The sequence below is a fragment of the Macaca mulatta genome, chromosome 1, assembly GCF_049350105.2.
Source record: "Macaca mulatta isolate MMU2019108-1 chromosome 1, T2T-MMU8v2.0, whole genome shotgun sequence".
Taxonomy (NCBI): Eukaryota; Metazoa; Chordata; class Mammalia; order Primates; family Cercopithecidae; genus Macaca; species Macaca mulatta.
This window is the reverse complement of record NC_133406.1, coordinates 119,734,988-119,747,517: the sequence shown is the minus strand read 5'-3', so window position 1 is coordinate 119,747,517 and position 12,530 is coordinate 119,734,988. Positions and strand designations below refer to the sequence as shown.

The 12,530-nt window shown below is 44.9% G+C and overlaps 1 protein-coding gene and 1 non-coding gene across 2 annotated transcripts in view; both read right to left on the bottom strand.

Moving 5' to 3' along the window:
* The window catches only part of LOC708768 (NBPF member 20), an 853,661-nt gene that overhangs the window by 107,975 nt on the left and 733,156 nt on the right, over nt 1-12,530 (bottom strand).
* On the bottom strand, nt 8,063-8,136 carry TRNAN-GUU (transfer RNA asparagine (anticodon GUU)). Its single transcript has one exon. It is a non-coding gene; the product is annotated as a tRNA-Asn (tRNA).

Here is a 12,530-nt window from a genome sequence, read left to right as displayed (position 1 = left end):
AAATCCAGTATGATGCCTCCAAGCCTGTCCCTGTTCATCTATGGTTTCAGTGACCGGAAAAACGTCTTTAGGGGAGGAGTCTTCTCTATGTCAGCTAGCAACTAACCCCCCTCTTGGAACATGCTGTCCAGGCCGCTGAAGTGGGCGCAAGGAACCCTCCATAGCGTCTGAGTTAGGTATTTTTTCATTTCCTGTTTTTAGCTTTTGGAGCCTAATTATCAATGATTGATGTAACTCTTCAAGTTTAATTTGTTCTTCTAGTTGAGCAATCTTTTGCTTTAATTCTTCTTTGGGATCTATTGCTGCCATAACGATAGGCGCAGAAGTCTCATTATGCGTCTTATTATATGGGGGTGGGTATGAAGTAAAGGGAGGCAAATCAGGGTTGTGATATTTAGCCGCCTCTTCCTCTAAATCATCCCAATTTATGTCCGATTGATTAGGCTTATTAATTTCCTCCTCCTTTTGAAGCATCTGTAAAATCGGGTATTTTTTTTGGTTTGTTTTCGTGTGGCATTTCTTTATCTGTTACAGAAGGAGACTTAATTTCCTCATGATCACTTTCGAGGGAAATGAGATCCTCCTCCGTATCTTGCGGAGGCTTTGCGAGGTTAGAGCGGGAGCTAACCTTTAAAATATGCTCTGTCTGAGCGACCGCAGCCATGACTTGCGGATCGGCCTCCTTCTTATCTATTAAATCTCTAATGAGGTTCCAATAAGAGAAGGCGGTTACAGGAATTTTTTCCGGCCCAAAAGTATTATAATAGTCCTGAAGACAATCCCCTACTCTACGCCATCTTTTAATATCAATAGTTCCTTCCTGTGGGAACCAAGGGCAAGTATCTTTTACAAAATCAAAAAATTTAAACAAATCATTACCTTTAACCTTTACTCCTCGTATCTTTAAAGCCTCTTTTAATTGTCCTACATATATTTGATGTTGGCTTAATTCTTGTCCCATTTCGGACGCGTCACTTACCTTCGATTCTGACGCGGCAGGTTCCCGCGGTGATCGGAAGAATTTGACTCCTTTTGTCTTTATTAGCGGTCGACCGTCCTTTGGCGTCCTCTTCCTCACGGAGTCCCTCGTTTCCAGGTCCCTGTTCGGGCGCCACGTATCCCGGCCCGCGGGATCGTCGAAGCAGGCCCTGGAGGAGGGAGTGGGAATTTGGGGGACAAGAGACACGAGAAATAGAGACAAGACAGTGCTCTGATCAAGTCTCATTTAATGCCGGTAATGCAGTGCCTTATATACACTTGGAGGGGAAGGGGTTGGGCCAGAGGCGGAGATGATCTCATCGCAGAGGGCGTGACCAAGTAGGTATTGGTTTCTCTGGTCCAAGGTCATGTTGCACCTGCGCTGTCAGTTGGTAATTTTCCCGGGCACGGGATGGTGCCTGTGCTACAAAGTAACAATTTTCACAGCCGCGGGGGGGAAAAACAAGTGAAGAAGAAGCAGGAAGAGTGCCATCTATTATGAGGTATTGATACAAAAGAGAAACAACAAATCTAGGGAGGAGGTAGAAGGTGGAAAGGAATAGAGCTCGGGCGTTTAATCATTAATTATTATTTGCTATGGCCGGCGCGCGCAGCTCCGGACATATATATACACACACACACATATATATATACACACACACATATATATATTTGGGGGAAATTTTATTTGAGGTGCTTAACAGATTACTGTTAATCTGTAGAATACAACCCCAAACTCTGACAATACTCCACAGACTTCAAATCTATCAGGCAAGTTTTTCCTGTCCTTTGCTTTCATATAAACTGAATCATAAAGTGTGTAGTGGGTTTTGGGGGAGTATAACTGCCCAATGGGTTCACGTTGCCTGCTGCCTAGACAGAACCAATTTATCTAGACAGGGGAATTGCAATAAAGAAAGTCATTTACCCAGAGCCGGCTGTGTGGGAGACCAGAGTTTTATCATTACTCAAATCAGTCTTCCTGAGCATTCTGGGACCAGAGTTTTTAAGGATAGTTTGGTGATTGGGGGCCAGTGAGTTGGTAGTTCTGATTGGTCAGGTCAGAGATGAACTCAGAGGTGTTGACCAGGCTGATCTCAGACTCCTGACCTCAGGTGACCCACTCGCCTTGGCCTCCCAAAGTGCTGGGATTACAGGCATGAGCCACCGCGCCCAGGTTCCACCCATTTTTAAATAAAGATAAGATTGTCTTTGAAAATATGTATCATCTAAAGTGATGCGATTGTCCAGTACAACCTTAGCCAGTGAATAAATAGCTTTGTGTTGAGCTGTGAAAGAGGCTACAGTTTCATCGGCAATATTTGTTTCTTTCTTTTGTCTTTCTTTTTTTTTTTTTTTTAAAACCAGTCTTGCTGTGTTGCCTAGGCTAGAGTGCAGCGGTGCAGTCTTGGCTCAATCCAGCCTCCACTTCCCTCGCTCAAGCAATCCTCCCACCTCAGCCTCCCGAGTAGCTGGGACTACAGACATGCACCACTATGCCTGGCTAATTTTGTTTTTGTTTGTTTGTTTGTTTTGTTTGTTTGCTGAAAGACAGGGTCTCGCTATCTTGCTCAGGATGGTCCCAGATTCCTGAGCTCAAGCAATCCTCCCACCCGAGCCTCTCAAAGTGCTGGGATTACAAGCATAGGCCACCAAGCCTGGACTCTTTATTTTTCTTTCAGAGAGAAGGAGTGACTCTGTCACCCAGGCTGGAGTGTAGTGTCACCATCATAGCTCACTGCAGCCTGGAACTCCTGGGTTTAAGTGATCCTTCCACCTCAGCCTCTGAATCACTAGGATTATAGGCCAGAACCACCATGTTCAATTTTTATCAGCAATGTTACCTAAGGTAAAAGAAGGATTTCTAACCATGGGAGGCAACATCCCATCAAAGTAAAAGGTCTGTGCTCCCCCAAAAATGTTTGGAGCTATCTTCTTAATGGCCAGGCAGTGGACATGCCTAGTGAAAAGTTTGAGGATACTCTTCCAATTTTTTTTTTTTTTTTTTTTTTTTGAGATGGAGCCTCTCTCTGTCTCCTAAGTTGACGTGCAGCAGCATGACTTTGGCTCACTGCAACCTCTGCCTCCCAGGTTCAAGTGATCCTCCTACCTCAGCCTCCTGAGTAGCTGGGAGTACATGTGAACACCACCATACCCAGCTAATTTTTACATTTTTAGTAGAGACAGGGTTTCACAATGTTGGCCAGGCTGGTCTCATACCCCTGACCTCAGGTGATCCACCCGCCTTGGCCTCCCCACTCATCCAGTGTTGGGTTTCTTCAGAGGTATATATGTATAGACATGACCAAATATCCTAAAAGACATTGCACTTCATCATTCCATGTCTTTAGATATTTAAGGGCCATGGATGGTGATCTCCTCCAGAGACAAAATAAATGCTGGTACAGAACAGATAAGTGTAGTATAATTTGTCTACATCAGCTTTCAGCATTTAAACCATGGGTCACACATGTTAGAGCAAGATGGCAGGTTGGATCCTGATAGCAGGAGGGAGTGTTTTTGTCTTAGCTTTCCAATAGCATCATGGTGTTCACCACTGTCATTTCAGAGTGAGGCAGCAATTTTTTGCTTGGTTGATGTTGTCTCTGATTTTTTTTTTTTTTTTTTTTTGGCAGCCGGGGTCTCACTGTTGCCCAGGCTGGAGTGCTGTGGCAACATCACAGCCCAGTACAGTCTTGACCTCTTGACCTTCAGGGCTCCATGAATCATTCTACCTCAGCTTCCCAAGTGCTGGAGTTACAGGCACACACCACCACACCCAGCTTATTTATTTACTTTCTGAGACAGGGTCTCACTCTTTTGCCCAGTCTGGAGTGCAGTAGTGTCATCAGGATTCACTGCAGGCTCGAACTCCTGGGCTCTAGTCATCCTCTCACCTCATACTCCTGAGTAACTGGGACTACAGTTGGGTGCCACCATGCCTGGCTAATTTTTGTATATTTTGTAGAGACATTGTTTCACCATTTTGCCCAGGAAGCTAGTCTCAAACTTCTGGGCTCAAGTGATCCTCCTGCCTCGACCTCCCAAAGTGCTGGGATTACAGGCAGTTATTTTGACAGTACAATTATGATGATTTAAACTGAGACGTGGGGCCGGAAGGTTAGGAAGAGTCAGACAGATTTGATAAACAGGTTTTGCTTGCTGTGATCCCGAGTTGCATCATGAGTGCAATCAGGGGAAATACTGGTGAAATTTAGCACAGGATGTACCAATGTGTCATTATGGCCAAAAGTGGTTGGTGGTTTAAGGTGGCAAACCCAGCACCTTATCAAATTTCCCACAGTGGCAATGGTTTGTGAGATTCTGATCAGAAAATTATCCCTCCCTGCTGTAATCAAATTAATTAGGGACAGTAAAACAACAATCTGATCACAGGCATTTTGCTATGTGTGTAGGTATATATACATACACATACACGCAATAGGACTAGTGTGTCATATCTTTAGAGAATATGCATATAGGGTGATTTCACCAAAACCACCAAGAGAGGACCCCTACAACTTAAAGGAGCCCTAACGGTATAAATATTCCAGCCAACAGAAAAAGAGACCAACCCTTTCAGTTGCAGTAAGCACTGGAATTGTGAATAACTGGTTATACAGCCCAGTATCTTGGGTGGAATTGGGCTACAACAGATGTCAGCTACTTGACATCTTGGTCAGGGATATTGCAGGTCACCTTTAAGTGAAAACCTCCACTGACAGATGTCCACTCTGGAGAGCTGCCTTTTAGATACGAGAAACATGAATCTGTGTGTCAACGCCCTTATGTTTACTGCCACAGAGATTGGGCAATAATACCTGATGTGAGCCATGTGCCGTGGCCCACACCTCTGGTCCCAGCTACTTGGGAGACTCAGCAAGGAAGATGGCTTGACCCCAGGAGTGAAAGGCTACAGTGAGTCATAATTGCGCCACTGCATTCAGGCCTGGGCAACAGAGGGAGACCCCATCTCAAAAAGAAAGATAAGAAAGAAAGAAAGAGAGAAAGAGAGAAAGAGGGAAAGAGAGGGAGGGAGGGAGGGAAGAAAGGAAGGAAGGAAGGAAGGAAGGAAGGAAGGAAGGAAGGAAGGAAGGAAGGAAGGAAGGAAAGAAAGAAAGAAAGGAAAACATTAATATTAATAATATCTATTTGGTGCCCTCCAGTGGGCTTGGAGGGAATATTTTATTTGATGTTTCCAGTAAATAACATCTCCAGATTATAGGCCACAATTTTTGATATTTTCATCTCCCAGCAGCTCATTATGAAAGGCATCCTGTATTAATTCAGAGCTCTTGGTAAGAAGTCTTGTGAGACCTTAGCAATGATGGAGAATGTTACCTTTAAGAAGTACAGTACAGGTTCATAAGCCCCTTCATCTAACCACTACATGGGTCTTCCTGTTCTAATTTCGAAGGGAGAAAGTGAAAGTTTTTCAGAAACAGTGGGGGATCTTTGGCCAGGGAAGGTTAAAAACTTCTGTTAGTTTTGTCGATTGGGTTTTTATTGTATCATTATTGGGTTGCACCAGTCCAGAGGATTAGGGGTGATAAGCACAATGGAAATGTTGGGACGTAGGCCAAATGTTACAAATGGATCCAGCTACCTGCCTGATACAGTGTGTTCCTCGGTTGCTATGGAGATCAGATGGCACTCCCCATGAGGAATGATTTTTTCTCATCACAGCCTACCTGCTGCTTGGGCTATGGCTCATCGGCATGGAAATGCTTTACCCCAGTGAGAGCACAAACAAATTACCACCAGAAGGTATCTGTGACCCTGAGATGGAGACAGCTGGATAAAGTCTAACTGCCATGTCTCAAAGGGTCCTAAAGGTACAATGTCCCTGTGACATGTGAAGGGGTTGTCCAGGGGCCAGAACAGACGGTACAGCAAGAATAAACCTTTTGCACAATCGTAGGCAATGGTTTTCAATACACTGCTTTCCCCATGCTATCATTTTGTCTGAATTCCAACAAGTCAGCTTATGAACTACTTTAAAAAGGGTAATTGAAGCCTAAGGGGTGGATCAGAGTATCATTGGGCCCATACCATACGCCTGTTTCTGGAAAAACCTTGTTCCCTTTATCTTTCCAGAGAAAATAAAATATTGACTCAAAATAAATTTTAAAAAGAAACAGGGCCGACCATGGTGGCTCATGCCAGTAATCTCAGCACAGCACTTTGGGAGGCCGAAGCAGGAGGATCACTTGAGTTCAGGAGTTGGAGACCAGCCTAGGCAATTTAGTGAGACCACATTTCTACAGAATTATTATTTTTCTTAATAGCCACATATGATGGTGCATACCTGTAGTCTCAGCTACTTGGAAGGCTAAGGTGGGAGGATCGCAGGAGCCCAGGAGGTTCAGGCTGCAGTGAACTGTGATTGTGCCACTGCACTGCAGCCTGGGCAACAGAGAAAGACCTTGACTCAAAAAAGAAAAGAAAAGAAAATATCTTAGAAGTTTCGCTGTCCATCCTGTGCAACAGAATATCTATGTGTAATGTCCACCATGTCCTTCCGTTGTACCCTCCCCTTAGTTAAGCCAGGAAGGCACCTGTCCCCTTATTAGAATATCATGGGCTCATGGCCAGCACAGTGGCTCACACCTGAAATCCCAGCAATGTGGGAGACTGAGGCAAATAGATCTCTTGAGCTCCGGGGTTGGAGACCAACCTGGGCAACATAGCAAGGCCCTATCTCTACAAAAAAAAAAAAAAAAGCTGAATGTGGTGGTGCATGTCTGTAGATCCAGCTACTCTGGCGGCTGAGGTGGGAGGATCACTAGAGCCCAGGGGGTGGAGGCTGCAGTGAACTGACATCACTCCACTGTCCTCCATCCTGGGTGACAGAGTGAGACCTAGTCTAAGAAATGTGGGGGAAGGGGGAGAAAGTTTGTTGTGCCAGCGAGTAATGAAGAAAGGGACAGTATTAGAGTTGAGAAGTAAATTGGAATATGAATTGGTATCTCTCCCGCAGAAGATAAATTTGCTGAAAGTGCTGAAGTTAGAGGCATTACATAAGACCTGTTGCAGTTGCTCATGCCTGTAAATCCTGGCACTTTGCAAGGCCGCGGAGCTGCTTGAGCCCAGGAGTTTGGAGACCAGCCTGCGCAACATGGTGAAACCCCTTCTCTACAAAACATATGAAAATTAGCAGGGCATAATGGCCCACACCTGTAGTGCCAGCTACTGGGAAGGCTGAGAGATGGGAGGATCGCTTGAGCCTGAGAAGTCAAGGCTACAGTGAGACGCGATCGGGCCACTGCACTCCAGCCTGAGAGACAGAATGAGACCCTGTCACAAAAACTAAAAGTAAACATTAAAAAGCCTGTAATATAGCAGTGGCACATCCAGTTCTCTACGCTACTATAGAACTATCAGTGGCCAAAGGTATGTGTGGTGCAAGAATGACGATTTCAGGATTCTCTGAAATCCTAAAACCATGAAGCCAACTTCATTTCAAACACATTTTGGAAAGGGTTAAATAAATCATGCACAAACTGACAGATAAGAAATGCTGTTTTCAAAAATGATGGAGAGGATTATTATGATGATGAATGATTCCACTTTCTATCCATATCATTGATAGAGCAATCAGTAAATCCAGCACATCCAGGGGATAGGACATCTCTCTAGGCCTCCTATTAAAAATGAAAAAATTGAGGCTGGCATATAACCCATCCAAGCCTATAAGGGGCAGCATGAGGATTTTATTGGCACCAAAAGTGACTCGTTTGGTCTCTGTTTCTTATACACAGGCACAAGACAGCATGACATTTCAGGAGATGCTCTGTCTGAATGGATCTGTGAGGCGGGGATGTGGGGGGTCCGGGGAGTGGCCCTTGACAGGGATCTCTGTTAACTGTGCCTAGAATCCTGGGAAGATAAAACCCTCCCTGCAGTGGGCATCCCCGGCTGGCCTGGAACCACCAACCTTTAGGATTACGGGAAGAAAAAGGGCAGATTCTCTAGTGATGGATAATACACGAACGGGGGAGATTCTCTAGTGATCGATAATACACGAACGGGGGAGATTCTCTAGTGATCGATAATACACGAATGCTTTAAAAGCTGGAGCAAGCGTCCCTGGGTGGGCTCGAACCACCAACCTTTCGGTTAACAGCCGAACGCGCTATCCGATTGCGCCACAGAGACAGGAACTGCTTATTCTACTGTGCATTATGGGAAGGACACCTTTAACAAACTGACCCTATCCCTTCCAGCCTCAGGGCCCGCCTGGCAGGACGATAGAGCAAGGCCTTGGAAAACCCGAGCGATTAGAGCGGTGATTCGCGCTGGTCACGCTGGACACCTGCGCGGGACATTCTGGAGCCAGAAGGACAGCCGAATGGCTTTCGCCCGCCCTGCCCTTCGCCTGCTTCAGAAGCCCCCGGAAACTCCCAGGTCCACGACCCGGGCCCGAGCAGCCTGGGGGCCCCAAGGCAAGCTGAACGCCCAGTGGGCTCCCGGAATGGCTCTTCCCGTTCTCTGCACCGCCCTCACCCAGTGAGGGAGCCTGTGCCCACCCGGCCCAGTCGCTTTCGGGGCCGCTGCGGAGCTGCCGCTGCCATCTTCGGATCCTGTGTTCCGCACGGGGGCTCCACCAGGGCAGGGATGGGGGTGAGGGTGGCTCGTGGATCCCCCTCGCGGGGAGCAGGGTCTGGCACTCACCAGAGCGCATGATTAGGACTTGTTGAATGACTCCATCGTCGCCTTTATCTTTTAGTCCTTTGAAGAGGCTTGAGAATGGAAATCATGAGAGATTTTTCCATGGGGAAGTTCTTTTTTCAAAGCGTTTATTCAGGTTGATTTCTCGGTACCTTGCGGGGCGGGCAACGGGCGGGGCCTCCAGTGCACCTTCTACGCGGTGGAGAATAAATAGAGAATCTTAGCTGGGCGGTGGTCGGGCGGTGGTGGGTGGTGGGGCGGGAGGGCGGGAGCGGGGGAAAGGAAAAGCAAAAACAGGGAAAGAAGCCGGGGAGCGGTGGAACAGACATGCAGATCTCCTGAAAGGCTCGTGGGGAAGCACAGGCGGGATCTTCCGGAGGTGAGAATTGCTTTTTTTTTTGTAGCAGAATGGGGAGGAATTGAGGGGAAAATGGAGATGGAACCTGAAGGAGCCCGAAACGAGAGAATCTGTAGCTCCCCAAGAATAAAATCTTCCAGAAAAATTAGACTGAAAACTAGGCGTCTGGGACCCCTGAAATCCTTGGAGCAGTAGCATTATCATGACCCTCTGTGTTCCTTTTGGCAAAAGGACTTGCTTCCATTGTTTGTTTGTTCAATTGTTGTGTTTGTTTAATAAATAAAACCCTTTTCATGTATCTTTGAAATTATGTTGTTTCCATTACTTTATGATTACAAACAATGCTGCGGTCGTCATTGTTGTACATTTCTCATTGGCCACTGGTGTATTTTATAGGGTAGAGGCCTGGAGAGCAGTTGTTCCAGCATAGTGATTACATGGTTTTTTATATCATTCCATTTTCTTTCCTTTTTTGGCTTATTAGCTATAATTCTTTATTTTATTATATCAGTGATAGCTTTAAGGTTTCTAGAATACATATTTACCAGTTTGCCCTCAAGTGACATTATACCTTCTCTTCTGGCCTTTATGCTAGTGTTGTCATGTATTTTGATTTTAGACGTGTTCTAAACCCCAACATCTAAGTACATACATAGCGATTTCCAGGTGTCTCCATTTCTTTGTGTAGGTTCAGATTTCTGTCTGATATCCTTATCCTTAGGCCTGGAGTACTCCTTTAACGTTTGTTGTAGTGTGGGTCGGTGAATGCTTTCATTTATTTGTATGTCTTTATTTTTATTTGTATTTTTTTAAGATGGAGTCTCACTCTGTCATCCAGGCTGGAGTACGGTGGCATGATCTGGGCTCACTGCAACTTCCATCTCCTGGATACAAGTGATTCTCATGCCTCAGCCTCCCGAGTAGCTGGGATTACAGGCATGTGCCACCACGCCTGGCTAATTTTTGTATTTTTAGTAGAGACAAAGTTTTGCCATGTTGGCCAGGCTGGTCTCCAACTCCCTGACCTCAAGTGATCCGCCCGCCTCGGCTTCCCAAAGTGCTGGGATACACGCGTGAGCCACCGCACCTGGCCTCATTTTTTGTATGTCTTTAAATGTCCTTATTTCAGTCACATTTTTGGAAGATTTTTCATTGTGGCTTAGAATTCCAGAATAACTTTTTTTCTCTCTCTCACTACTTTAATATGTTGCCACTTTGATGCCTTGTCATATCATCTTTTCTGTTTTTGTAAAACTGGCATAAAGGAGGCTTCCTGTACTTGCTATATAATTTTTGGAATGTGTATTTAAATTTTAAAAACTTTTATTATACTTTAAGTTCTGGGATACATGTGCAGAACGTCCAGGTTTGTTACATAGGTATACACATGCCATGGTGGTTTGCTGCACCCATCAACCCGTCATCTACATTAGGTATTTCTCCTAATGCTATCCTTCCCTTTGCCCCCCACCCTGCTACAGGCCCCAGTGTGTGATGTTCCCCTCCATGTGTCCATGTGTTCTAATTTTTCAACTTCCACTTATGAGTGACAACCTGCAGTGTTTGGTTTTTTATTCCTGTTAGTTTGCTGAGAATGATGGTTTCCAGCTTCATCCATGTCCCTTCGAAGGACATGAATTCTTTCTTTTTTCTGGCTGCATAGTATTCCATGCTGTATATGTGCCACGTTTTCTTTATCCAGTCTATCATTGATGGGCCTTTGGGTTGGTTCCAAGTCTTTGCTATTGTGAATAGTGCATGTGTGCATGTGTCTTTATAGTAGAATGATTTATAATCCTTTGGGTATACACCCAGTAATGGGATTGCTGGGTCAAATGGTATTTCTGATTCTAGATCCTTGAGAAATTGCCACACTGTCTTCCACAATAGTTGAACTAAATTAAAAATATGAAAATGGGCTGGGTGAGGCTGGGTGATTACATGCCTGTAATCTGAGCACTTTGGGTGGGGGAGGTGGGACGATCGATTGAGGCCCAGAGTTAGAGACCAGCCTGAATAAGATGGCAAGACTCTCTCTCTCTCTCTCTCTCTCTGTGTGTATATATATAATATATATACTATATATAATATAATATATATAACTATATGTAGTATATATACACACACACTCTCTCTATGTGTATGTATACACACACGCAGATATAGATACATCCATCATGAAAATCCTAGATTCATCTTAAGTTCCACTGAAAGTGCAATTAAAGTAAAATGTGCCCACCCTGAGGGCCAACCCTACCTCCTGACATGTAAGTTGTGTTTGTGAGACATTCTCAATAGCATTTGCTTTCCCTAGCATAGTGGTTTTCATGTTTTCCTCACACCTGAATGTCCTCAGTGCAAAACCTGTCAGAATTCACTTCCTTTGCTGTTCTTTGAGAACCCTCCAGGGTTTTGTTTACTTATTTATTTTATACCTTTTAAAAGCATAGAGACAAAGACTGGCGAGTGGCACATATTACTACATTAGTCTGAGTTCTCCAGAGAAAGAAAACAAGCAGGATACACACACACACACACACACACACACACACAGACAGAGAGAGAGAGAGAGGGGTTTACATTGGCTCATGTGATTATGGAAGCAGAGAAGTCCAAGGTCTACACTGAGTAAGCTCTAGACCCAGGAGAGTCTAATGTAGTTCTCTACCAAGTCGGAGGCCCAAGGCAGAAGACTGATGTCCCGGCTCAAAGACAGTGGAGCAGAAAGACTTCTTTCTAGCCTTTCATTCTATTCAAGCCTTCTGTGGGTTGGATGAGGCCCACTCACACTGGGGAGAGCAATCCGCTTTACGCAGTTTACCAATTCAAATGTCAATCTCATCCAGAAACACTCTCAGAAACACAGTGAGAAATATTGTTTAACCAAATATCTGGGTACCCCATGGACCATTCAAACTGACAGAAAAATTAATCTTCACAAATACTCTCAATAAAAGTGACTAATAAATTTAGCATCATGTCCTGCCTGTTTATCCCACGACAATTAATGTATTCCAGCATAACATTGTCTTCCTTTCTCTTATAGTAGCAACATGTGAGAGTTTCATTGAAAGTAAGGTTGCCCAGGCACGGTGGCTCACCCCTGTAAACCTACACTTTGGGAGGCCGAGGTGGGCAGATCACCTGAGCTCAGTAGTTTGAGACCAGCCTGGATAACATGGTGAAACCCCATTTCTACCAAAAATACAAAAAATTAGTTGGGCATGGTGGTGCGCACCTGTAATCCCAGCTACTCGGGAGGTTGAGGCAGGAGAATTGCTTGAACCGGGAGGTGGAGGTTGCAGTGAGCCAAGATCCCACCATTGCACTCCAGCCTGGGCAACAGGAGTGAAACTCCATTTCAAAAAAATAAAAATAAATAAATAAAGTGAGGTTAATTTTGACCTTATGGAGTCTCTCCCCAACTCTTACATACCATTGCCACTCGTGGATTGTCATTTTTGTCATGGCTTTTATGTAAAAAATATATCAATAAGCTATATGAAGTGCTAATATAAGTTTG